At 38.6% G+C, this 24,888-nt stretch overlaps 1 long non-coding RNA gene across 4 annotated transcripts in view; it reads left to right on the top strand.

The window, feature by feature from the left end:
* LOC105262121 (homeobox protein prospero) overlaps positions 1-24,614 on the top strand; it is a 183,183-nt gene extending 158,569 nt beyond the window's left edge. For 3 of the 4 annotated variants that reach the window (XR_002195032.2, XR_002195033.2, XR_891676.3), the window contains exons 4-8: positions 3,518-9,560; positions 10,224-11,301; positions 13,186-13,371; positions 23,637-23,781; positions 23,916-24,614. This is a non-coding gene — a long non-coding RNA (homeobox protein prospero). The remainder of the gene's footprint in view (positions 1-3,517; positions 9,561-10,223; positions 11,302-13,185; positions 13,372-23,636; positions 23,782-23,915) is intronic. The other variant, XR_009341473.1, reaches the window with a different exon arrangement.
* Positions 24,615-24,888: the final 274 nt, after the last annotated feature.

Below are 24,888 nucleotides of genomic sequence, written 5' to 3'. Positions count from 1 at the left end.
ACAGATTTTTAGAATATTGCTGATCTTATTCAAGTTTTTTCACACGAGTTTGTTGGCATATCCGAGATCCTACCTTAGTAGAAGGCTCTCAAATGGCCTCAAACCCAGAATCATGTAGACCATTGGACATCATTAGGGACATACGCAGGAAGGGGCCTAGGAGTTACGTACCTTTTCCGAAATATCTACTTTTCTGATATTTTTGTACATTTAACATGAAATTAGTTAATGTTATCTGTCGCCCTAGATTTGAAAGGCAATTGGAACGCAATTGAAACATAGCTGAGAGGATATGTTCTAAATAAAATACATCTTTCTACGTAAGACATAGATAGGGAATTTTCTTCAAAAGTTTAAGTCGGTTTAAGTCCTTAGAGAAAAGGCCTTCTTTTACAAGGGTCTGTAATCTGTTGGCATAATGTATACAAAGTTTATGAAAAACATATAAAATGTGGTCCTTGTAAATTGTTCAAAAATACCCGGAAAGTAACCCTGCTTAGTCGAATTTGACTGATTTTGATTTTAGATTTTTTGTATGCAGTTTTGCCAACAAAATCCTGAAAATTCATACCAAAACTTATGATCCCAAAATCGAAACTCTATTAAAGAGTCGATTTTTTCACATTTAATGGATGCAAAAGTCGACTTCGAAGTTTAGACTTTCCACTTCCAAAAGTTCATTAATCGCCAGGTCTGGTAATAGGAATCGGCCAAGGCTCCGGAAAAACGATTTGAAATTTTAGACTTCTTCATACCAAAAATTAAGTATCAAGCAAACGACCTCGGACCTCTGTGTGCAGCCAACTAGAAGTTGCCGTCTCTACGTTCAGAGCCATTAACCCGTCTTCCTAAAGCAGCACTAAAACAAGTGTATGCATTGGAAGCAATGTAGTTGTTGTGGACAAAAAATCCATCACTACAAAAACAAAACGTTGCTGTGAAAAAGATCTGCCAATAGAACTTGAGTCGAACCTGGAGAGTTTCTAGTGTATAATTCGCATATGCTAATTTGCAATAAGTTCGAAATATATACTACTTTCCAGAGAACGGCCCTTGTAAGCCATCATCCACATCAAATATGCCTGATGAGCCGCTTAACCAACGGCGAAACGCGTCGCATAGTGGTGAGTGTGTGATAGTGTCTATCTGGCTTTCCTTTTCACTGCAAATTTCAGATCATTAAGCTCGTCTCGAAAGAGAAAACAAACACTTAAATTAGAAAATCGATTTGGATTCCGTGTCTGGTAGAAGAAATCAACTACGACTATAAAATCTCCACTTGAACTTCTGAAAGAAGGACTTGTAAAAAGTGTATGGAAGGAATTTTCATAGAAGACAAAATCAAAATCTCTCATTTCTAACTTTAAAATATCTTCCATAATGGAAAGACCAAAAAAGTTTTCTGTACATAGAAGAACTATAATCGTTCATCTTTAGGAGGCCTAAAACGTGACTTCTCTTTAAAAAATCAAGAGAGCTATTTTATTGGTCTTACAGAAAAGACTCTATCCATGGGTCTTCCCTCTGAAAACGTAGCATATAATATCTGTAGAAGGCCTCATTTCCTTAGAAAATTCATAAAGGATATAGAGAAGGATCACAATCTTCTATAAAGGGGTTATATATTTTTAAAGGATTCATAGAAGGCCTGAATATGACTGACATTTAAAACGCCAGCAATCTAAGAAAATCCGAAAAAGGCCCTATTACGATATTTAAGAAAACTTTTTAACATGGAGATCTTCTTCCTGTAAATGGATTATGGCGGACTTCATGTCCTACAGTAAGTTTTCCAAACACGAAAGACTTTTAAACGGCTGGGATCTATTAAAAATTTTAGAATGTTGTATCCCGATCTGTAGAAGATCTTGTAAGTATATGGGTCTCAAGTCTATAGAAGACTTGTAAATGTTATTTTTTTATAGAATACCCACTGAAAGGTCTTCTATATTGAGAAGACCTTTAAAATGCCTTGTATTCGCAGAAGATTCAATAGGGATTTTCTATCTAAGAAGTCTTCGAAAGGTTTTATTTTTAGAGAACCTGTAAAAGCCAGGGACCTAGACAGCACTGAAAAGAATTAAGCTTTCAAAAAAAAGATGAGAAAAGTAACCGCTTTAGGATAGGGTCTTTGGTGTATGTCCCTAAAAAAATAATCTTTTTTTAACCCATAGAAGATCTAGTCTTTATAGAAAACTTGCAGAAAGTCTTGAACTTATAGAAAGAAAAGCGAGTGCCTTTTTTTGAAGTTCGTTTCTGGTATTTGAAGTTCGTAATTGTCTGTGCAGGATATTCGGTATTTTAATGATTTTAGGGACATTTTTCACCTGAATTGTTTCAAATTTGATATTTGAAGTTCGTAATGAATAATACAGCCTAGTACAGAAAGTTCGGTATTTTGATTTTATCGACATTATAACCGATTTTTTTAAGTTTTGCATTTGAATATTGTAATGGCTTATGACAAATGTTACCTACGCAGGTTCATGTCGTCGTATAGACCCTAATATACCCTAATATAATATCTACATTCGGTATTTTTAAGATTTTAACAGAATTTATTGCTTTTGAGAATTGCCAAATTCATTCCAAATAGTGGAGGGTATTCAAAGTTCGGCCCGTCCGAACTTACAGATTTTTACTGGCTTTTATTTATTTATTTATTATTATTATTATGTTTTTTTATCGTTGAGGTTCTTTTGGAAAAACGGCGGTTGTCATCTTTTGTACAGATTCAGGATAAGATTTATAATTTTCGTGTTGACCAGAGTAATTCTTGATAAAATATTGAGTTTGATGACAATAACTATGGTAGGATATTCGAAATGGCAATATAACTACTGCATCTGAACAAATAAAGGACAACCCCTAGATATATTAAATATTCCTGAATATACCTTAAAATACCTATTTTAAAATTCTGGTCAAATTTTGTTCAGGTAAGACATCCAACACCCTTTGCCGAAATTCCCCAAATAAATTACATAGAATTTAAAGATTTAAATTTCAAATATGTTATTCTATCTAATCTGAGAAAAATTTAGGTTAAATCAAACTGCCTCAGTCATACCCCCAAAAATGCCTTAAAATTTAAACTCAAAACAAAAAAAACACATTTCAAGTGAAAGTTAAACTTTACAGCATTACATACAACCCCTCCCTCACTGCCCACCATTGCTCTTCTGCTAAAATCCAGAAAAAAGGGTTAGAAAATTACGTTATCTCAAAATGTTAACAGACTACAACAACCTGTCCACAAATAAGGGTGAACAAATTATCTAAGCCAAAGCTTTCTCCTTTGCCAAATGCAAAAAAGGATAAAAAACCATACCCCTTTTTAAAAGGATAAATGCTTATATAAATTATCTAAGGGGATTTGAAAAACGCTCCTCCCGCACATTAGAGATTTTTTTTTTAATTTTTTGAGTGTAAAATAATACACATTCTTTTGCCTTTCTAAATACCAATTAATGTCTTTCTTCTTCCTTCTACTTTGTTTTTTTCCCTATATTTACAGAGAGACTTTTAAGCGCGCGTAAAAAAGGAGAGAGTTAAACAAAAAAAAACCAACTAAATATACAAACTTTTGAAAATAAAACACACACACGTTTCAATTCAAAGAAAACCAAACAAATTTAAAAGAAAAAAAAATCATTGAGAAAACCAAAATAAATTCATTTTTCTTTGATTCAAAAAATTTGATGAAAACAAAAAATCTAAGGAAAAATCAATTTGAATGTATGACCAAAACGGAAAACTATTCAAAACAAATACCCAAACGAGACACAAAAAAATCACTAATTTTTATTAAAAATTAAATGCTAAAGACATTCGCATGTGTGTGGTGGTGGAAAGAAGTAATAAAACAAAATTTACAATTAGAAAAAGGAAAAAACGTAAACGTCACATTTTGAAACGGAAGGCTAAAACCAAAGAGAAAACTCAAAACTTAACATTCCGAACCAATCAAAATTTCTAAGTTTGGCGAAAAATTGAGAAAAGAAAAAGGAAGCGTCAGGATCATCAGCAACAACAACCGCAACAAGAATCCCCCAGTAACCAGAACACCACAAGGACTTGAACTAAGTCTAGCTATATATTTTTTTAAACGCCAATAATAGGAAGAAGAAACCCCAAAAGACGTGAAACACGCACACACACAGAGTATTGAAAAAATAAAAATTGAAAATAATTTCCCTAGACTGACAAAAAAAATCCAAAACAAAACAAACAAATTGAGTCAAAACACCCAACAAGTCCCTCAAGGCTGGCCAGCAAGACTTTGTTCAAAATTCATATCAAACTTCCAGCAGAACAAGGAATTTCATTGCCACAGGACAAAGGAGAGCCAACCAAATCCACTTTGTGTTGAGTTGAGTTTGGCCCCACTCCCTGCTAACGAACGCCCCCTTCAAACAAAACCATTTTGAAAACGCATTTTACTTGAATTTAATTTTTGTGTGGGGGAGAGACAACACCATCCATCCATCCAACCAACCACCCAACCTAACAAAGACGGCGAATTTTCTCTAAATTTGTTGTTGTTGTTGGGCATTTCCTCCTCGACAGTGTTTTGATTTTTATTTTCGGGGGGCAACCAAGTGAGACCAAGCGCAACGAGTGAGCGAGCGAGCGAAATAGTGAGTGAGTGGAATTGTCTGCCTGTCTGCCACCAATAGAGGTTTCAAACAACCAAACACACGCACACACACCCCCATACTCATAGATCTAATCGACAAAAAAAGGGGAGACTTCTTGGCTGTTTCTCTCAAAAACACACGCACACAGACACACGGCACAAAGATTAAGTCAACCCCAGAGAAACGGCGAATTGCTCTGAGCAACAAAGTGTGGAGAAATTATTACAACGGCGAATTCATTTACTTCACCTGAGAAGGGTAAAAATAACTTCAAGTGAGAGCAGAGCAGAGCAGGATAAGGAGAGCAGAGCAGAACCAAAGTAACTGTTCTCTGTTTACCTCTTGAGGAAGAGGAAAAAAACAAGCGAACAAACGGACATTAAGACAACGTGTTGAAGGGTGATTTGTAGTGCCACCACCCCTACCCCATCTCCAACAGCTGGCGCCTTCTTCGTTGCCAACACAACCGGTGCTGCTGCTGTTGCTGTGGTGGTTCCATCACCCCCCTAACCCCCAACCACAACAATCCCACCATCCACTACTCATCATCAGCGTCGTCAGCGAGTAGTGGGTGGCATCTGATGATGTCATCAGAGGAGGACACAGATTGTTTTGGTTTGTTCACCGATGATAAGTCCTTGCTCAAGGCAACCTTAAATAACTCACACAGCGGTAGTACCACCGGCCCAACGGCGGACATCTATGAAGCGGCGAATAACGACAACACATTCGACGAATGCACCAAGTCCCAGCTAGCCGCCACACTGACAAATCTTAAAACGGAAGCGGAAACTCACAGCAACGGTCACTGTTCGCCCCTGCTAACAAGTCTAGCAGCAGCGGCGGCGGCGGCGGAGGAGGAAGAAGAGGAGAAGCACGAAGAGCAATCAAAGGAGAAACCAGCAGAGGTTACCGCAGAAAACCCTGCCGGTGGAAAACGGCGGCCACAGGCCCAGAGCAATATTGAGGGAAAACTCAAACGCAAAGGCGAAGGCGAAAATTCTCTAAACAACTCAAATCGAACGAAGGCGAACAAAAAACAACACACAGCTAAACAAGAGCCCAAGCCCAGCAAAGAAGAGCAGGAGGCAATAAACGAAAACAACAACGACGACAACGGCCACGGCAACGGCAACGTAGAGGAGCAGCACACAAAGGCCATATCCTCTACCAACGAAGAAGACGACGAAGTTATATTTCTCTTCGCCGGTAATTCTCTTAACAGCAGCCCTAAACGCTGTGGCCGAAGTGCTGGTGGTGGTGGTGGAACGACACAAAACACAAAAACACCACCAAACGTTGTAGCTACAACAACAGCAACAGCAAACACGGCACACACGAACACTAACACAACCTCAAGCACACTCACAACCTTAGCAGAGACTCAGACTTCGTCTCACCAGAATACAACAACCACGGCTGCCACAACGACGACAACGTCGGCCGTAGACAACATCAACAGTGGCAAACAACAAGTCGTCCAAGTCGTTGAAACATTTTCTGAAAGTAGTCATAGTGGTGCCGTCAATAAGACAACAACGTCAGCTCCGTCAGCTCTCGCATCCTCAACACCATCGTCGTCTTCGTCGAGCACCTCGTCGAGAAAACACACGGAACTCAAACAGAATTCGAACGCGAGTAAATCGAATAAAAATTCCAAGTTGCAATCGAACTCGTCTCGAGTCGCAAACAAAACGAATAATGTGCCAAGTGGTGCCGCCACCGCTTCGTCCTTAAAACTAAAGAGTAGCCAAAATAAAAATTCGCAAAGGACGACTACGACGCGTTCAAGTGATAGTTTTGTGAATGAAAACAACAATAATAACAATAACAATTCATCCAACAACAACAACAACACAAATACAAATCAAACATTCTCTAATGATTTTGAAGATTTTGACAAAAGTGATTTGAATATTTTCGCCTCATTGCCAAATTTTATACAACAATTAACTCAGCAACAGCAACAACAACAACAGCTACAAAATTCAGCCAGTCCCTCGTCCTCGTCATCGACAACAGCGGCCCTTACGCCACCCACCCTATTGACGCCGTCAACAGCTGCTGCCTTAATGAGTAGTGCTGCTGCGGCTGCCGCGGGTGCCGCTGGAGGAGCTCTATATGGGGCCTTACTGAATCAAACCACATCATCATCGTCCACCTCACAATCGCCCACTGCCCAGCACTGCTCAGCATCGAAAACATTTCCCCAGAACTCGCCCAGTTCCTCGCAGACATCGCCCACCGCCTCCCTGCTGACCGGCCAGTTTACGGCAGCTCTAGGTAACTTTTTCGGGGCCAACGGTTTCGGTTCGGCCAAAATGTTGAACGAACTATTCGGCCGTCAAATGAAACAGGCCCAGGATGCGACCAGTGGTCTACCCACAAACTTGGATAATGCCATGTTGGCGGCAGCCATGGAATCGGCCACAAGTGCCGATTTGCTGAGTGCTGCCAATCTTGTGAATACGCTAGGCCTGAACACAACCGCCACCAACAACAACAACGGTAGTGGTAAATTGCTCAACAACAACAACACGATTTCCAGTGACCAACAGATCACCTCCTCACAATCGCCCAAGAATCGTCGCATCAGCAACTGCAGCGAACGTTCGCTGGAAGAGAATGGCAATGGGCTGCGCAATGGTTCGGGAACGCCACCTCGGGCTCCCTCAGTGGGCCACAGTAATAATTCGAATAATGCCAGCAGCAATAATGTTGTGGGCTCCACAAACACAACGGCCACGTCGCCCAGTTTGCAACAACAACAAAACGATTTGGCCCATCACATGCTGCGCAATATTTTGCAGGGCAAAAAGGAACTGATGCAGCTGGATCAGGAACTGCGTTCGGTAATGAATCAGCAGCAGCAGCAGCATCAACAAAAAGATAATCAGGACTCGTTGAAACTGAACAACAACAATAATGCCTCAGCCAATAATAACAATAACAACAACAATATTGCCGATTCCAAATCGGACAATTCGAATGTGATAAACCTCATTGAGGACTCACTGTCGGAAATCAAAATCAAGAGTGAACCCAATTTGCCCAACTCATCCATGGATCTGATGAATGGCTCTGTGGAGCGGCGCAAATCCTCAGACTCAGATTGTGGTGGCCTCAATTCGCCACACAACTCCCAGCACGAGGACCAACAATCCGAGCTGGATGGCCAAGAGTCGCAGCAAGGCCAGGAACAAATCGACAATGAACAAATGGATATGACCGGTGTTGTGACAAAAAAGGAGGCAGATGACATCCTCGAGGATGTGGAACTCATGGGTCTCAATTCCCGTTCCGATCTCGAATCACTAGCCTCCCCATCGCAATCGGATATGATGCTGCTGGACAACAGCAAAGATGATATGGATGAGGATTTGGACAAGGACATGTCCACGGGTATGCCCAAGAAATCTGATTTGAAGAGGGCCCGTGTTGAGAACATTGTGTCCAGTATGCGTTCCAGTCCCTCAGCCTCGAATCAGGCTCATTTACAGGTAAATGGTTGCAAGAAACGCAAACTATACCAACCACAACAGCATGCCATGGAACGGTATGTGGCCGCTGCTGCTGGTCTCAATTTCGGTCTGAATCTCCAGTCCATGATGCTCAACGATGCCGATGACTCGGATGAAAATGAGTCCCCTCAACTGCAACAGAAACGCAATGAAAAGAATGCTCTCAAATCCCAGTTACGCTCCATGCAGGAGCAGCTGGCCGAGATGCAACAGAAATATGTGCAATTATGCTCACGCATGGAACAGGAGTCGGAGTGCCAAGAAATTGAGGATAATGTCAGTGATTGCATGGAACAGGAGGACAATAACGGTGACCTGTCGCCCTCACCACCCCTCATGAACGAAGAAGCCCTGCACGAGGACAAAAGTTCGGGTCAGGAAAATGAACGGCCCAATTCGGCCTCACCCTTGCCCATGAAGAATGGTAAGCTGGTCAACAATCCCAACTCCACGGCCCTCACCTCCATGGAAAATGCTCCCAATGTCCTGTCGCAAATGATGAGCAAAATGATGTCGGGCAAGTTGCACAATCCTCTGGTAAATCATCCCCACATGCAGCAATCCTTCAATGGACCTCTGCCTCTGTTGCAACACATGCCACAGCTGCAGACGGGAGAGGGTGGCCTGCCCCATCCAGCTATCAGCAATGCTGCCGCCATGTACTTGGGCCAACAGTTCTTCTTCGAACAGGAGGCACGCATGGCCAAGGAGGCTGCCGAACAACAGGAACGCCAACAGCAGCAGCAACAACAACAGCAGTTACAACAGCAACAAGCCCAGGAACAGCAGGAGCAACAACGCCGCTTTGAGCAGGAGCAACAGCAGCGACGTAAAGAGGAACAACAGCAGCAGCAACAGGCAGCCGCCGCCCAACAACAGCAGGCCGCTCAGCAACAACAACAGCAATTGCGCCAACAACAATTGCAACAGCTCAAACATGAACAGCAAACGCTGCAGCAACAGCCCACACGACCCCAGCTGCACCACAACAGCAATCGTGTCAGTCTGCGTCACAACACCGCCCTCAAGAGCGAACTCTCGGAAAAGTTCAATATGCTACGCTCCAGCTCAAGCTCGATAATGCGCATGTCCGGCGCCGATCTTGAAGGCCTTGCCGATGTGCTCAAGTCCGAAATTACCACCTCCCTCTCGGCCCTCGTCGACACCATTGTCACACGCTTCGTGCATCAGCGCCGCCTCTTCAGCAAACAATCCGATTCGGTGGCGGCCGCTGCCGAACAGCTGAACAAGGACCTCTTGCTGGCCTCCCAAATCCTCGATCGCAAATCGCCGCGCACCAAGGTCGCCGATCGCTCCAACACGAACAGCACCAGCAGCTCCGCATCCGCCCAGTCGAATGGACACTCCGCCGTGGCCGCCGCCGTCGTCAATCAAGCAGGTAATAATACTGGTAACCTACTCTTAGTTAATAACAATAACTCTAGCTCAACGAATAGTCTAAATAACCCATTGAATCCACAAAATACTAACCCATCCAATGCCCTGCAAGCAACGCAGCAAGCTGTCGCCCAAATGGGCGGCCACTTGCCCAACGTTGTCAGCAGCAGCGGTCCCCAGGTTAATGCCATGCCCATGGCCAATACCCAGAATCCCAATGCTACGCCGGCCAGTATGGCGGCCGCATTGAATGCCCAGCAGTGTCAAAGTCTCATAGCTGCGCCACGCCTTAACGGCAATCAGTTGTCCTTCCCCTCGCCCGCAGCCGCAGCTGCTGCGGCCATGGGCTTGCAAATGCATCATGCTGCGGCAGCGGCTGCCATGTCAGCGGCGGCCGCTGCATCTGGTCAACAGCAGCAGCAGCAACAGCAACAACAAAGTCTTAACAATAGTCAGCACCCAACCCACCTCGGCCCAGATGGAGTCGTCAATGGTGGCATGGTGGGTATTGGTGGTGGAGCCACCCAGCTCAATAGTTTGAATGGTTCCAATGGTTCGAATATGAGCCTCAATCTCAATGCCCCAACAAATAATACTAACAACAACAACAATAGTTTAAGTACAATAAATATACCACCACCTCATATACGACCTTCGCCCACAGCGGCAGCAATGTTTCAGGCACCGAAGACACCTCAGGGCATGAATCCGGTGGCAGCAGCCGCCCTCTACAATTCGATGACGTCGACCGGACCGCAGCAGATGAATCCGTTCTGTATGCCCGAGCCGCGCGATCAACAGCAGCAGCAGCAGCAACAGCAGCAGCAACAACACCAGCAACAGCAACAACAGCTGCAAGCACAGCAGCAACAACAACTCGAGCAGAACGAGGCATTGAGTTTGGTGGTGACACCGAAGAAGAAACGCCATAAGGTGACGGACACCCGCATCACACCGCGCACCGTGAGTCGTATTCTGGCTCAGGATGGCCTGGTCCCACCCAGCCCCGTCAATGGCATGGCCCAAAACGGACAACAAATGCAATCGCAAATGAACGGACCCTGCAATGCGAACGGCCCAAATCCTATGAATCCCGCCTCGCTGAACAGTCTGCAGCAGAACAACAGCAATCCAAATCAAGGCAATAGCAACAACATGAACAATGGTTGCAACATCAATCAGTCAGCGTCCAACAACAGCAACAACAATAACCAACAAGGCAACAATTCGAACAGCAATACCACACCCGCCCAAAGTCCATCGCCGCGCAGCCAAGCGCCGCCCGCATTCCATGCGAATGCCGGGCCACCGCCGCCACCACCACCCATGTTGCCCGTGTCGTTGCCCACCTCGGTCGCCATACCCAATCCTTCGCTACACGAATCGCAAGTCTTCTCACCCTACAGTCCATTCTTTAATCCGCATGCACCGCCGCCGCACGGACCACACGCCCCACCCACAGCCACCCAAATGCATCACATCAAAATGTCGTCGAGTCCGCCCGGCGGTCTGGGCAGTCTGATGGACGGTTCGCGTGATGGTTCGCCGCCACTGCCACCCCATCCCTCGACCATGCTGCATCCGGCGCTGTTGGCGGCCGCCCATCACGGTGGATCGCCGGACTACAGTGCCCATTTGCGTGCTGCCATGGATGCGCAAGATCGTAATTCGGATTGTAATTCGGCTGATATGCAATTCGATGGAATGCAACCGACCATATCGTTTTTGAAACAACAAATGATGTGAGTATGAGAAAGAAATTTGCTTTTGAAAAATTTAAAAAAAAAAATTTCATGCATGTTTTGAAAATATTTTACGAAAAAAAAACAGAATGGGGAAAATGAAGAAAAAACACCTTACTTTTGTCATTACTTGGAGGTAGAATGTAAGGGGTTTGATTGAAAGCTTTGGGAATGATTTCCTTCTTTTTTAATTAAAATATATTTGTTTGAAACAGAAAGAAATATTTTTAGAATTTCACTACAGCTTGTTTTCCAGCACCCATTACTTCATGCATTACTCAGACAGTTTTATTTGTTTTAATTTTTTCTACTTTGCCATTACAACATACATTCTTTGAGGGTGCAAAATTGTAGGTTTTGTTTTAATTTAAAAAAAATTCTTTCGATTTTTGTTTTGTAAAAAAAAAATATTGGTAAGCACTTATCCATTTCCTATATTTCCGTCATTTTAGTTTTACTTTTTAATTTATTCTTTCTTATTACTGTACAAAAGAATCAGGAGGAAGTGGTCTAGTATTAGTTTCGCCTCCCTCCAGCCCCCTTTTAACCTCCTAGGGCTTAAGACCAAATCACATTCCTGATTGTATATATCATGTTTATTATGCAGGAAACCAATCAAGTGTCTTCAGTTGTTTTTTTTTTTTTTTTTTTTTTTTTAATACAAAAAAAAAACTTGCTGCCTTAAGTAGTTGCCACAGAATAAAATGCAAACCAAATCGTCGAATGAATGAATGAATGAAAAGAACAACAGCCGAACAATCTTTTATAAAATAAGTAGCAGTGAAATCAAAACCTTATTTCAACAACCCCAATCACTTAACTATACGAGAAAAAAAACAAACAAATCAAAATACAATTCCTCCAACTGCCCCACTCCACCCCAAGCCAAAGCAAAGCCGAAGAAACTTAAGAATTTCTGCTAAAGAATCAACAACCCATTGATTACAAAATGCTTCAACAAATCTTTAAGCCCAAACGAACTACAACAAACTACATCCCCATGGGCCCCCAGTCAAATGCAGCAGTTCGCTGCAGTTCAGTGTGGATGATGGGCCAACAACCGTCAGCAGGTTTTTTTTCTTTCTGAAATCGACCCACCCAACCCCCCATCTCCTTAGCAAATCTTCTGCTTTGGCAACTCGACTCAATCAAGGTGCATTGCATTCAAAATCAATCAATGCACTCTCAGTCAGTCAGTCAGGTAGGCAACCAGGCAGTCACTCAGTCAGCCAGGTGTAGTTCACTGTGGGTGTATGTTTTGTTTGATTCTGTGTGTGTGTGTGTGTTTTTTAATTTTTCTTACCTTTCTCTTCAACGAGAAGAGGGAAAATTGCAACAACATCAGCAAATGGCAAAGTTCTTCTGGTTGTTGCTCTTGTTAAGTTACATTGATGGCTATTGGAGAAAAAAAGCGATTTTTGTTGTTGTTTTTGTATAGAAATTGCTTTCAATCAAACTAGAGAAGGAGGAAATGCTGCTTCTTCACCTTTTCCCCATTCAAAAAAATAATGAAAAAAACATATTCAGCTGCATGCAATCAATATAAATATTTTTTTGTAATATTTGCAAAACAAAAAAAAAAACCTATGATTTATTTTTCTTATACAATTTTTTATATAATATTTTTGTGTTGTTTTTTTCTCTTCCTTCCTTCTCCTACTATCAATTTGTTTTGTGCCAAAAAAAAAAAAAAAATATTATGTTTACGTTTGGGAATGCAATTTTTGTGGTTCGAATCTGTTTTTTCACTTAACTCGCTTTGAAATAATGAAAAATACTGAAATGCCAAATTTTCAACTTTTCATTCCACAAAAATAAACGTAAACACCCAACAAAAAAACCACAAAAAACAAATCTCTTTCCAATGATACACGAACATTTTAGCAAAAATAGCGATTCATTGACCACCTCGCATTCATCGACTCTGACGCCAATGCATCTGCGCAAAGCGAAGCTGATGTTCTTCTGGGTACGCTATCCATCGTCATCGGTATTGAAAATGTATTTCCCCGACATTAAATTCAATAAGAATAATACAGCACAATTGGTGAAATGGTTCTCGAATTTCCGGTAAGTACCATCAACAATTTTATTTATTTAATAATTTTAAAATAACTGAAATTTTTAGAAATGTATAAAAATGTATGAAGGGACCACAATGATTTTTTTAAATATTTTTTTTTAAATAACTTCATTGTAAAGTCTTTATTTTAAGCCCCTTTTTACATTCACCCACACACATATTCTGGCATACATGCATGTGCAACTTTCAACAAGTAAAACAGCCGTACCGAACTTTGTATAGCCTACAACATGTGAAAACATAAAATCTGCCCAAATTGGTTGTCCCAAAAATCCTTACAATTTTAAAATAGGGCCTCTAAATATTTTTATCGCTTAGTTTTGTACCACTTACAAACCTAAAATATCAAATTGTAAGCCATTCTCCTAGAAAAATAGGACTTAGACCTTTAAAATACTAAAAAATTTGAGAATAGCATTATATTGGACCGTTACTAAATCCAGAATTTAAAATAAAAATACGGGAATATATTCTACCTATTACCTATCGCCTTGTAATTTTATGCTGATCAAGAAAACATATACTTTATAGGGTCTCGTGAAAATATTTCGTGGTGTTGCAAACGCAGTGACAAATTTCGCACACCCCACATCCTGGTATAAAGCTACAAAAAATGCGTTTCCCCCCATGTGTGTAAGTGTGTGTGTGTGATTTCCAACATTTTTCTAACCCCAGCATTTCAATGTGTGTGTGTGTTTGTGCGTTGTGTGGCAAAGCTAATTAGCATTTTCCGTTCGTTTCTTTATTCACGATGATTTCCAGGCATTCATTTACTCGCATTCATCTCTTGTACACCTCATGATGTATGTATGTGTGAGTGTGTGTGCCAGCACCAAGAATAGCAGAAGGTGTCAAAAGCCTAATAGAATTTTGCATTATATTAAAAAAAAAGAAAAAAAAAAGAACAGATCTCTTTTGTGTTTCTTGTTGGTTTTGTTTTTTTTTTTTTTTTTTTTTTGTTATTAGGACACCAGCAGCAACAACAATTTTAAGTGACTAAACATAAGCATTTTGAATACTTTGAGTGTGCAGATTCACATTAGAATGCCGTGTGAGTGTGCATTTTACTCATACACCTGTTTCTCGCCTCCCACAACACCCAACAAATAAAATAATGTTTAGAAATACTCAGAGGCGTACACAAACTTGTGTTTTCTTGCAAGCAAAGGGGGAGATTGATTTATGATGTGCTCCATATACCACAACACTCTCCACACAACAGAAACAACAACAACAGCCGTAATATGGGGAAGAGGGAGTTGATTTGGCAATTACATTAGGTGCCTAACTGAACTCAGAGACACACTGCTGTATTTCTATTGAGATTGGTTTGATATGATATGCTCCCACACTCTCTTCCTCTCCCCACACATTTTTTTTGTTTTTCTTCTCTACGTGACAATTGTGTTAGGTTCTTTTGTATAAATCTTACCACACATCAATGAACGGGAGTGTGCGTGTGCCAATGTGTGTTGTGTGTGGGGGAATGAGTATTATTTTGGAGAGCAGAACAGAGCAAAGTATGGGAGTGCAAGGCATTGCTTAGATGGCATTGGTTGCCGACTTAATGTGAGAATAATACCCATTGGGTGGGTGGGTATTATTGTTGTTTTTTTGTTTGGTTGGTTGGCTGATGGGCTATGGTTGGTGTATTTTAATGGTGTGGGTGGCCGTGTGTGTGGTTGGGATGGGTGGCTCTGTGTGAGACCTGTTAAATCTTAGAGAGTTTGAGGCATTTCACATTCTTGTTGTTCATTTCGTTATTGTTGTTGTCATCGTCGTCGTCATTTTGAGTGGTTAAAGTGGCTTTGTATATTTAATAATTTTGCATAATATGCAAATTGTTAATTGCAGCTTTATTATCATCCCAGATAATTTGTGTGTGTGTGTGTGGGGGGGCATATGAGGTGTTTATTGATCTTCTTATTCTTTGTATTAAGACAAACCCACCTAGGGACATTGTCTTGATGCTCTTTTTAAATGCATTCTCAATGCATTTCAATTAGGAATTTTTCTTTGTCTTTTGTCTCTTTTTTTTTGAAAAGGAGTTGTTTAACAAGTGGTGCTCATGTGACAAAAGAAAAACTTGGGAACAAATAAAAGAGACTTTTAATTGAGAAGTTGGTTATATTGAGATAGACAAAAAGACTGAAAAATACACATACATTTAGAAAAAATATATATAATTTTTGGAAAGTTTTTATTTTTAATTAAATACAACGTTTCAGGGTATTAAAACCCGTTAATACAGCAACAACATTTTTCGATTTTTTTGTAATGAGAATATAAAAATTCTACCTTTCCAATAAAAATTAATAAAAAAAATCCTTAACAGCACCTGGCAATTAGCAATCAGTAAAAATAGTAAAATTTCTCGAAAATTCAAAATTTGTTAAAAAATATAATAGTTTTTTTAAAAAAAAAATTATTTTGAATTAAATATAACGTTTTTCTGAAATTAAAAACCATTTACATTTTTTGATTATTTTTATTATGAAATATAGGTAGAATTTGTAACCTTTAAAAATAAATAAAATACAATTTTCCCAACAACATCTGGCACCTGATCCGTCATTAATGACCTCCTAATGTCAAAACCAAAGTCTTGAAGCAATTAAAACAAGTCATTATTAACTCTGTGAGAAAGAAATACTACGCCTTTCCCACTTGCTTTTCTTGATAAATTGATTAAATAAAAACGAAAAAAAAAACAACTTTTAACCCTACAATTAAGTTTATGATCAAAATGAAATTAGTCCTTTAATTAAAAAAAAAACGGAAAAACAAAAACTACAAAACAAAAATGTCCGTTACTTTTTTCTCACAACCGGAAGACATTTAACTTTGCTACATCAAGGCAAAGGAAACAAGGACACAGAACAAAGAGCAAAATAAATAAATAAATATTAATAATGAGTTTCATTGACTAAAACGCAAACTTGCACAATAGAACAGAAAACGGGGAAACTAAGGCCACTGGAATTCCCACCCATTTTAACTTATATAAGCCACATAAGGCAGGAACCCAAACTAACCCTCTCCTGACTGCCAGTATTCTTAAGGAAATTCCCATACACACAGAATGTTACACAAACAACCCTTAACTCAGAGCAGAAATCTTAAGAAATTCCTTTAGCTGGAAAAAAAAGGAATAAATCTTAAACTACCCTACTTGTAATGCGCAAAATCCATAAGAAAAACCCAAGGCGCACGCACACACACCCAGAACTGCCTATGGAAAGGTGCAAAATTCACACGGCATACACCAACAACAACTAACAATGGATTGGCAGTAACAATGAATCTCTGCCTAACTTATCCGACCAAGTCACTGAAAGGTATTGTCTTTTGTTTCCATCACAACGTCTTGCAAGACGCTCAAAAGGTGCTTAGCTGGCAGCTGTTTGTGTTCAGGAGGGGTGTGTGCGTTTACGTGACACACATAACCAAGAAATCTCAGTCCAGGTGATTTCAATTCGATGCATTGTCTTTTTATTCCTTCTGCTGGCACACTTTAAGGTTTCGGGGTTTTCCATTGGAGGATCGGCGACCAGCTGTCAGAATTGAAGACAATTTTGGCGGGCTGTTTTTTTTTGTTTGGTGTGGCAAATGCTTGCTGGTTGCCCAATATAAGGGCTGTCTAGAGATAATCTTTTTATGAATACTTTTACTTTTTTGTTTTGTTTTTGTCAGCGAACGGTAAAGAGGAGAGGGAAAAACTCAGAGGTTTCCTATTTTCAAATGTGGAACAGCAAACTGTTTTCAAAACAAAATGCGGGTTTTTGGTGATATCGAAACATGTTTAAAGTGCAATAGCTTGCTGAGTTTCCAAAGACCAAAAGACAAGGCTTAGGAAAATGAAATAGAAAATTGGGGAGGGGAATTTGAAAAACCAAATATGTAGCCTGAAAAGTTCGGCTACTATTTATGAGTACAGTTTTGTGTTCGAGTCCTAGCTTCGACTTTTTTTAATAAAAAAAGGAAAGAAATAATTGTGATAGCATAGTATTCCTTTAAGGACATGAGTAGAGTGGATCCTTGGGGACCCAGATCCCATAGAAATAGTTACTTTTCCAACATTTTAGATGGGAAATATAGTTTTATGGCAATCGGGTCCCTCCAAAAAGGCTTTACTTTTTTGTTCATTCTTCTGTATTTGGATACCTTACACCATAAGAGAGAGGTTATAATCAAAGGCCACTCTTTTGTATTTGGATACCTTACACCATAAGGGAGAGGTTATATTCAAAGGCTTCAGTAAGCCTTAAATGACTTCGGTAAGAGGTTGATCAGCTACTTTCAATTAATTAGCATCATCTCTGAACAAACTCTTTTCCGTTTTTCTTTTTCCTAAAAGAAATATATTTTCTAATAAACAAAATCACTTACAAGTCCTCAGGAATGTAAATATTATTGATTAACTAAGCCCTTACCCTCCTCCACTTCTTTAGATTTCATTCATAAAACAAGAAAATGCAACTGATATTTGTATTTCATACAACTGCGAAGAGGAGACCTCCCCCCCCCCCTTTCAATAGGTGGCTTATAAAGATTGTTGCAAAAGTGCACTTAACCTCAAAAGGGAATGAACAGCAAAGGCCCCACCATCCCAACATCCAAACAGTTAACTAAATATACTTCTCTTCTGCAAGACACAGCGTTTTGGTTTTGTGGGGAAGGAGAAAGAACTGTTATGAGGGAAAAAGGGGTGGCAGGTGGTGTGCAAGGCTTAAGGACCCCTGAATATGTTATGTAAATGCCTAAGTATCCTTTAGACTATCTAACACTATGTATGATGACGACTACAGCTGCACTTTTATAAGCCTTCCTTTTGAATTCCTTTTTAGTTGGCAGTCACATGAGAGGCCCTCTCCACCCACCACATTTTGCCAACCCCCCCCCCCCCCTCCCTCTCTCATGTTGTGCTGCTGCAATTTTCTTTCTTTGAGGGTGTTTTGTAAGTGGCCATGTTAGCTCAGCGCGCATCCTTGAGTGTGTTTGTTTTAGAAGAGTATCCAAGTATGTGTGGCCGTGTGTGTTTATTTTTAATATAATTATACCCCCAACTGTAGTAGTTGTGGTGCCTAGTATATATATTTTTGTTGCTGTTGCATCCCATTTAATTGCAAGAAGCTCTCTTGAAAAATACACAAAATTTTCCACCATCTTAAATAAACTAATTAGCTTGTCAACGGGTCTCTTCTGTTGACATTTTGTATACAAGGACCTCCTCCTCCTCCTCGGTTGCATAGAAATCTCAGGCATTCATATGCCTGCTAACCGGCTGACTGCATGTCTATGAAAATGCCAGCAAACACACAAAAGGCGCCATACATTTGCATATGTGTGTCGTAGAAGAAGCTGAAGGATCTTTGGTCCTTAAAATGCACTTAAGCATTTCATTATATAAAGGCGCGCGCTCCCCCTCCTAAAACCAAAAACATTTTCCTAAGTGGCTTTTCTTTGCAACTTAATGTTGTTGTAGTTGTACAAATGCCTTTATACTACAACAAAGTGCTAATGTCCTTTAACCATTTCCGATGGAGAATGTATGTGTGCGTTTTATTCCGCTTTCTTTCTAAAGTTGTCACTTGTCTCGTGCTTATTTTTATTTCTTGAAATAATCTTAACACCACTTAACTTCAGTGTTGGGAAAATGCTTGAATTTCCACATGAGGTTGTTCTTTTTGTTGTTTTTAACAGAGAAAGGAAAGGAAATGAAAAGGATGTCCTAGGGGAAGCGCGAGTACAATTTTCAGATACTCTTATTTATATAAACATCAAATTGAATTGCCTAATTTAAGGCGGAAGAGATTGTGTTGCCTACTTTTAGGAGCTCATTTATATAAATACTAAATTCCAATGCCTACTTTAAGGCTTACAACATTCCATAGTCCAAAAAATTATGTTTTTTTATTACCCCATAGAAAATCCATTAAAAATTTACTATTAATTAATACTATTAAGCGGCAATCTTTAACTACAAATGTATTGCCTACTTTTGGGTAAAACTTTAAAGTACTCTCAGTTCTTAGACAAATATTTATATTTTCATAAAAAATATATTTAAATAGTAAATAAAAAAATATTAACACAGGAATTGAAATTTGATAATAACTAATGACACAACAAATAACCAGTCGAAAAATTATTGCCTATTTTCCGGCATACATAAAATAAAGTAGTACTAGATTCTGGCTACTTCTTGAAAAATTATCAAACTAGAATTCTTTACAGTTCCGCAATAAAATAAAAATTATATGACATAGTTTTTTAACGATAACTATTTTTCAAGGATAAAATATTGCCTAATTTCAGGCATACAAAAATTAAGTAGTACTAGATATTGTCTTCTCCTAGACAAATCATAAAACAAGAATTCTACAAAGTTCCTCAATGAATTAAAAAATTCTATGGCATAGTTTTAGGCAAAAAAACGATAACTATTTCTCAAGAATAAATTATTGCCTAATTTCAGGCATACAAAAAATAAGCAGTACTGGATGTTAACTACTTCTTGACAAATTATTAAAAAAATAAAAAAGAATTTTTAAAATTGTATTGCATACTTTTAGGCAGCATTTTCATGTTTTCCAAAAAACATATATTTCTGGGTTTTGACAAAAAAAAATGCATTGATGCTACCTGAGAGAAGCATATGCACATAAATATAATTTTATTAATAATTCACAGCCTACTTTAAGGCGCACTTATTATCTAATTGGCCTCCCAGCTTGCTTCTAATGCAACAATTATAACCCCATCCCATACTCTTCCTCCTCAAGCCGCAATATCTTGGGGACTTTGTTATGCTTTTCACATCTTTGCCCATGGAGAAATTAAGTCCTTTTTGCAATTTATTAAATCCTTTATGTATTGTAGATTCTCTCTGTGTGTGTGTTTGGGTATTACTTTCTTTGTCTCTGGCAAAAAGGCATTATTTTCAATGTTCGGAGGAGTGCATTTGTGTCTCTTTAGTATCTAAAGAATTTTTAATAAATCTCAAATGTGCAAGAGCAAAAAAAAAAAAGAAATTATTAATAATATACAATCACACAGACCTACACACACACACACACAAACATTTCTACTAATATTTATATCAACGTCATTGTCGTCGTTGTCTCTCAGCTGTTTGTGTGTGTAGGACACAGAGAAAAAAAAACCCAACTGATTGCAGTTCTTAAGGGGGTTTCTTATGGCATTGTGCATAACTCGAATGTATTTGTACTTGTGAGTGTGTGTTCGTGTCAGCTTGTTTGTGGGAGTGCACAGCAAAGAACAGACAGAAGAAACGGCAACAATACAAAACATCGCCAACTCAGACCCCCTCAACCCCAGCCGACGACTTATGTTTCAAAATCCACAAAAGTATGCAACAATATTTGCAGTATTCTTATTAACTCTTGCCATACTAGTCCAACCCCGCTGGAGACTGAGACTCAATACTGGGTTTGGGACTGGGACATGGATAACAACCATACCGCACAGCATTGAATATCACAACTCTGATGGAGGCATGGCAAGGCAAGGCAAGGCTGTTGATTGAGGCGCTTGCCAGAGCGAAGGGATTTAATTAGTAAAAGCTTTAGGCATAGATTAGCTTATAAGTTGCTATTGCAGGCGTTTTTTGTTTTTGCTGTGCAGTTGCTGCCACAGAAGAGGAGAAGTAGAAGAAGAAGCTGAAGACAAGCAGAATATTAATTAAAATTATGAAGAAGCCTCGTACTGCAGCAGCAACAACAACAACAGCACCAACAAAGAAATATCATTATTTGTTTTCTTTGCTTTATGCAAGCAGTCGGGCGGGCGAGCGAGCTAGCACACAAAAGTAGGCTTGAAAGAATTCAATTGAGATTGAATGACGAAGAGATAGATAGATAGCTGCTAGGATGCACAACTTGTGTGTGTGAATGTTTGCCTTTATGTTTTCGTTTCGTAGCCTCTATTGCAAGTGCCTACTTTGTGGCTAAATTATCAAATTGAAAGAAATTGAAGTCGTCCTTTAGGCAGGGTAATTAGGCAAATGGATAATCATCATCCTGATGGGAGGGACATTAGCAACAACAACAACAACAAAGCAAATAGTTTAGTTTTAAAGAAATTATTTCTTAAAGCCAAATATTTGTAAATATTTACATACTTTGGTGCCTACTTTTGGGCGTTTAGATCACTTTGACGTCTTGGGTGGCTAACCAACAGTACATTATGCAAATGATACATTGTCTTCTTCCCTTTTCTGAGTCTTAAATTTAATAGCAAAAATTTGACAACATTCGTTGCCTACTTTTGGGCGCTAAAACCAATTTAATCAAACACTTGAGCATTATTCAAATTTTGCATTGTCTTCTTAAATTTTTTGAATCAAAAATTTAATTGCATAAATGTTTGAATATTTTGTTGCCTACTTTTAGGCGCTAAGACCATTTTTATCAAATACATACACCTATGATTCAAATATAATGTAATATTCCTCACTTTTCTTAGTCTATAATGTAATTGTGAAAAATTTTGTTGCCTACTTTTGAGAGCCACTGTTTTTCACTAACCTAGCCCAATTTTGTCATACACACATGTGCCTCAAACAACTGTTCCATTCAATTTATGACACACATGATTTCTTTTCCATTTATCCTCCTGCCCCTCCGCCTCCTTTCCCTAGCACTTTATAGTTATTGTCATGTTGTCCCCCCTCCCATTCTCGTTTGGCGAGCGACTCTTAATCGTGCTAATTTCAAGATTTCCCTAAGCTCACTTGCTGGCATAACAACAACAACAACGACAAATAGAAATTCAAAAGATTGTTTCTTGTGACGTTTCTGTTGCCGAACAATAAAACAAATTTTCACACATAAAACTGCAATCGTTGTTGCTGGCACGGCTGTTGTCACACCAAATCCTTTGCACTCCTTGCCATTGCCGTTTTGCTGTCTTTCTCATGCTCTGACAACTTGCTAGATGTCAAATTATAAACGCGCTAAATAATAAATTCCCCCGTGGTAGAAAACAACAACAACAACAGCAACAATATTTCTACGACAAGGACTGAGGCTGATACTGCAGCTAACGTTTATTGTTGATTGCACCTAAAAGTAGGCAGCAGCAAAAAAAAAAATTATAAACAAAACACAAACAAGAAATGATTAAAAACAATGACAACTACACCACATTGGCGCAAAAGACTGCGATTGCGATTGCAGATGAGGATGATGATGCTGATACTGATGCCGATGCCGTTTTTTTTTCTTATTGAACATTGTGTTGAAAAACAAGCACAAGACTCTGGGGGAATTAGAGAAATAGTCACACCAAGGCTTTGGCAAAGTTTAAGAAAAAATAAATGATTGTTGACAATAGAGATTTTGTAAAGGAGAAGGGGAGAAAATCTTGGAAATTTGCAAGGATTTGAAAAAAAACATTAAAAAATATTGCATACTTTTGGGAGCAAATAGAGTTTTCGATTTAAAACAACAAGTTCTAAAATTATAGGAGGAAAAAATATTGCATACAATTAGGCGGACTCCGCTTGAATTCGAATAAAAAATATTAAGGCTTTGGCAAAAAGTCATTGAAAATAATGGAGATTTTTAGACGAAGATTGGAAAAAAAACAATTCTCAAAAGTATAGCATATTTTTGGGAGAAAAATTATGACATGATTGCAGACTAGAGAGTTTTAAAAGGGAAGATTCTTACAAAATAGATTTTTTAAACAAATCTCAGAAATATTGGAAACTTTTCTTTACACGGCTAAATTGAAAATCGTTGAAAAAATTGCATACTTTTGGGAGGGAATATTTTAGAAAAAAAAAGAAACTGAATAAATCGTAATACCATAAATTACAACAAATTAAAAGAATGTTTTTTAATTTGTAAATTACATGGTCTAATCAAAAATCTTGAAAGGGTAAAAATATTGCATAATTTTGGGAATATATGATGATAAAATATATGAAATATAATATCATATTTCAAATAGAAGCAAAATTCTTAGAATTTTCATTTACACGGCCAAGTCTAAAATAAAAAATAAAAATATTGCATACTTTTAGGAGGACAACCTAAAAATTTACTATAACATATTATTAGGCACCACAAAAAAATAATTTTATTAATTATGTTTATTTCCAAGAAAACCAAAAATGCAGCATACTCTAAGGAGTTGCGTTTAATTACCTTTTCAGAGCATACTTTTAGGTTTTATTATTTTTTTATTTTTTTTACTAATTTTCCTACTTACTTCCATTTTACAGAGAATTCTACTATATACAAATGGAGAAATATGCCCGTCAAGCTGTTACCGAAGGTGTTAAATGTGCCGAAGACTTGCACATTAGCGGCGATAGTGAACTCTATCGGGTTTTGAATTTACACTACAATCGCAACAATCATATCGAGGTAATTATCCACAAAATACAATTTATTTCCAATTGCAAAATATTTCTCTATCGAAAAATTTCATTTATTAATTTCGCAATTTCTTTTTCATTTCCTTCTGTTATGTTTTCAACCAAAAACAAAAACAAAAAAAGGTTCCCCAAAATTTCCGTTTTGTGGTGGAGCAAACATTACGTGAATTTTTCCGCGCTATACAAGGTGGCAAAGATACAGAACAATCGTGGAAGAAATCAATCTATAAAATAATCTCACGTCTCGACGATCCAGTACCCGAATATTTTAAATCTCCAAATTTTTTGGAACAATTGGAGTAAATGTGAAACACATGAAAACACGACTACCAACCAGGATCAAACAAAAATGAAACACATCTACACAAAAAACAAACACACACACATACCCAAAACAAAAAAGAAAATCCTACACAAATTGCAAGGAAGGAAATCAGAAAAAAAAAAGAAAAATTCCTGAAAAGAAAATAGGAATATATGCCAAACATACGATTAGCAAGGAAGAAAATCTAAACTAAATGTTAAGGCAAAGCTGGGGTTTCCAGGCCATCTGAAGGAAAAAAAAGATGGCATTTGTTAAGGAAACCCATGCAAAAATTTTCTTTGACCTCTCAAAAGACATGCAAACCCACACACACACACATTTTGAAAGTACCAGACCCACACATCTTAGCTTATAGGACTTTTACAAGCCTAGTGTAAACTGTATTACCGACCTCATTTACGCAACCCAGCATACAAAGCAAAGCAAAGCATAGTTGAAATATTAATACATAGACAAAGTTTTCCTGTTATAAAAATAATATTGAAGATGAAGAAGAAGAAGAAAAAACACACAATATTTTTAAAACAGAGTTTTTTTATGCTATACAAATAAAAAAGAAAAGTTATTTAAAAAGTAAAAATTCCACAATTAGGCCTAGCTCAAGAAATGCAAGATTTTTTTTTGGAAAAGGCAATTCTAGGTTAGGTCTTGAAACTTTTACATCACAACAACAACAACAACACCAACAAATAAAACAAAAAACATTTACATACCACTACACAAACACAAAAGGTTGCAACCAAAAAAAAAAAAGTATACAATATTTTTAAC

This window comes from Musca domestica, unplaced genomic scaffold (genome assembly GCF_030504385.1).
Source record: "Musca domestica strain aabys unplaced genomic scaffold, Musca_domestica.polishedcontigs.V.1.1 12, whole genome shotgun sequence".
NCBI lineage: Eukaryota > Metazoa > Arthropoda > Insecta > Diptera > Muscidae > Musca > Musca domestica.
The sequence above is the reverse complement of the archived record's forward strand: the minus strand, read 5'-3'. Positions and strand labels throughout refer to the sequence as shown.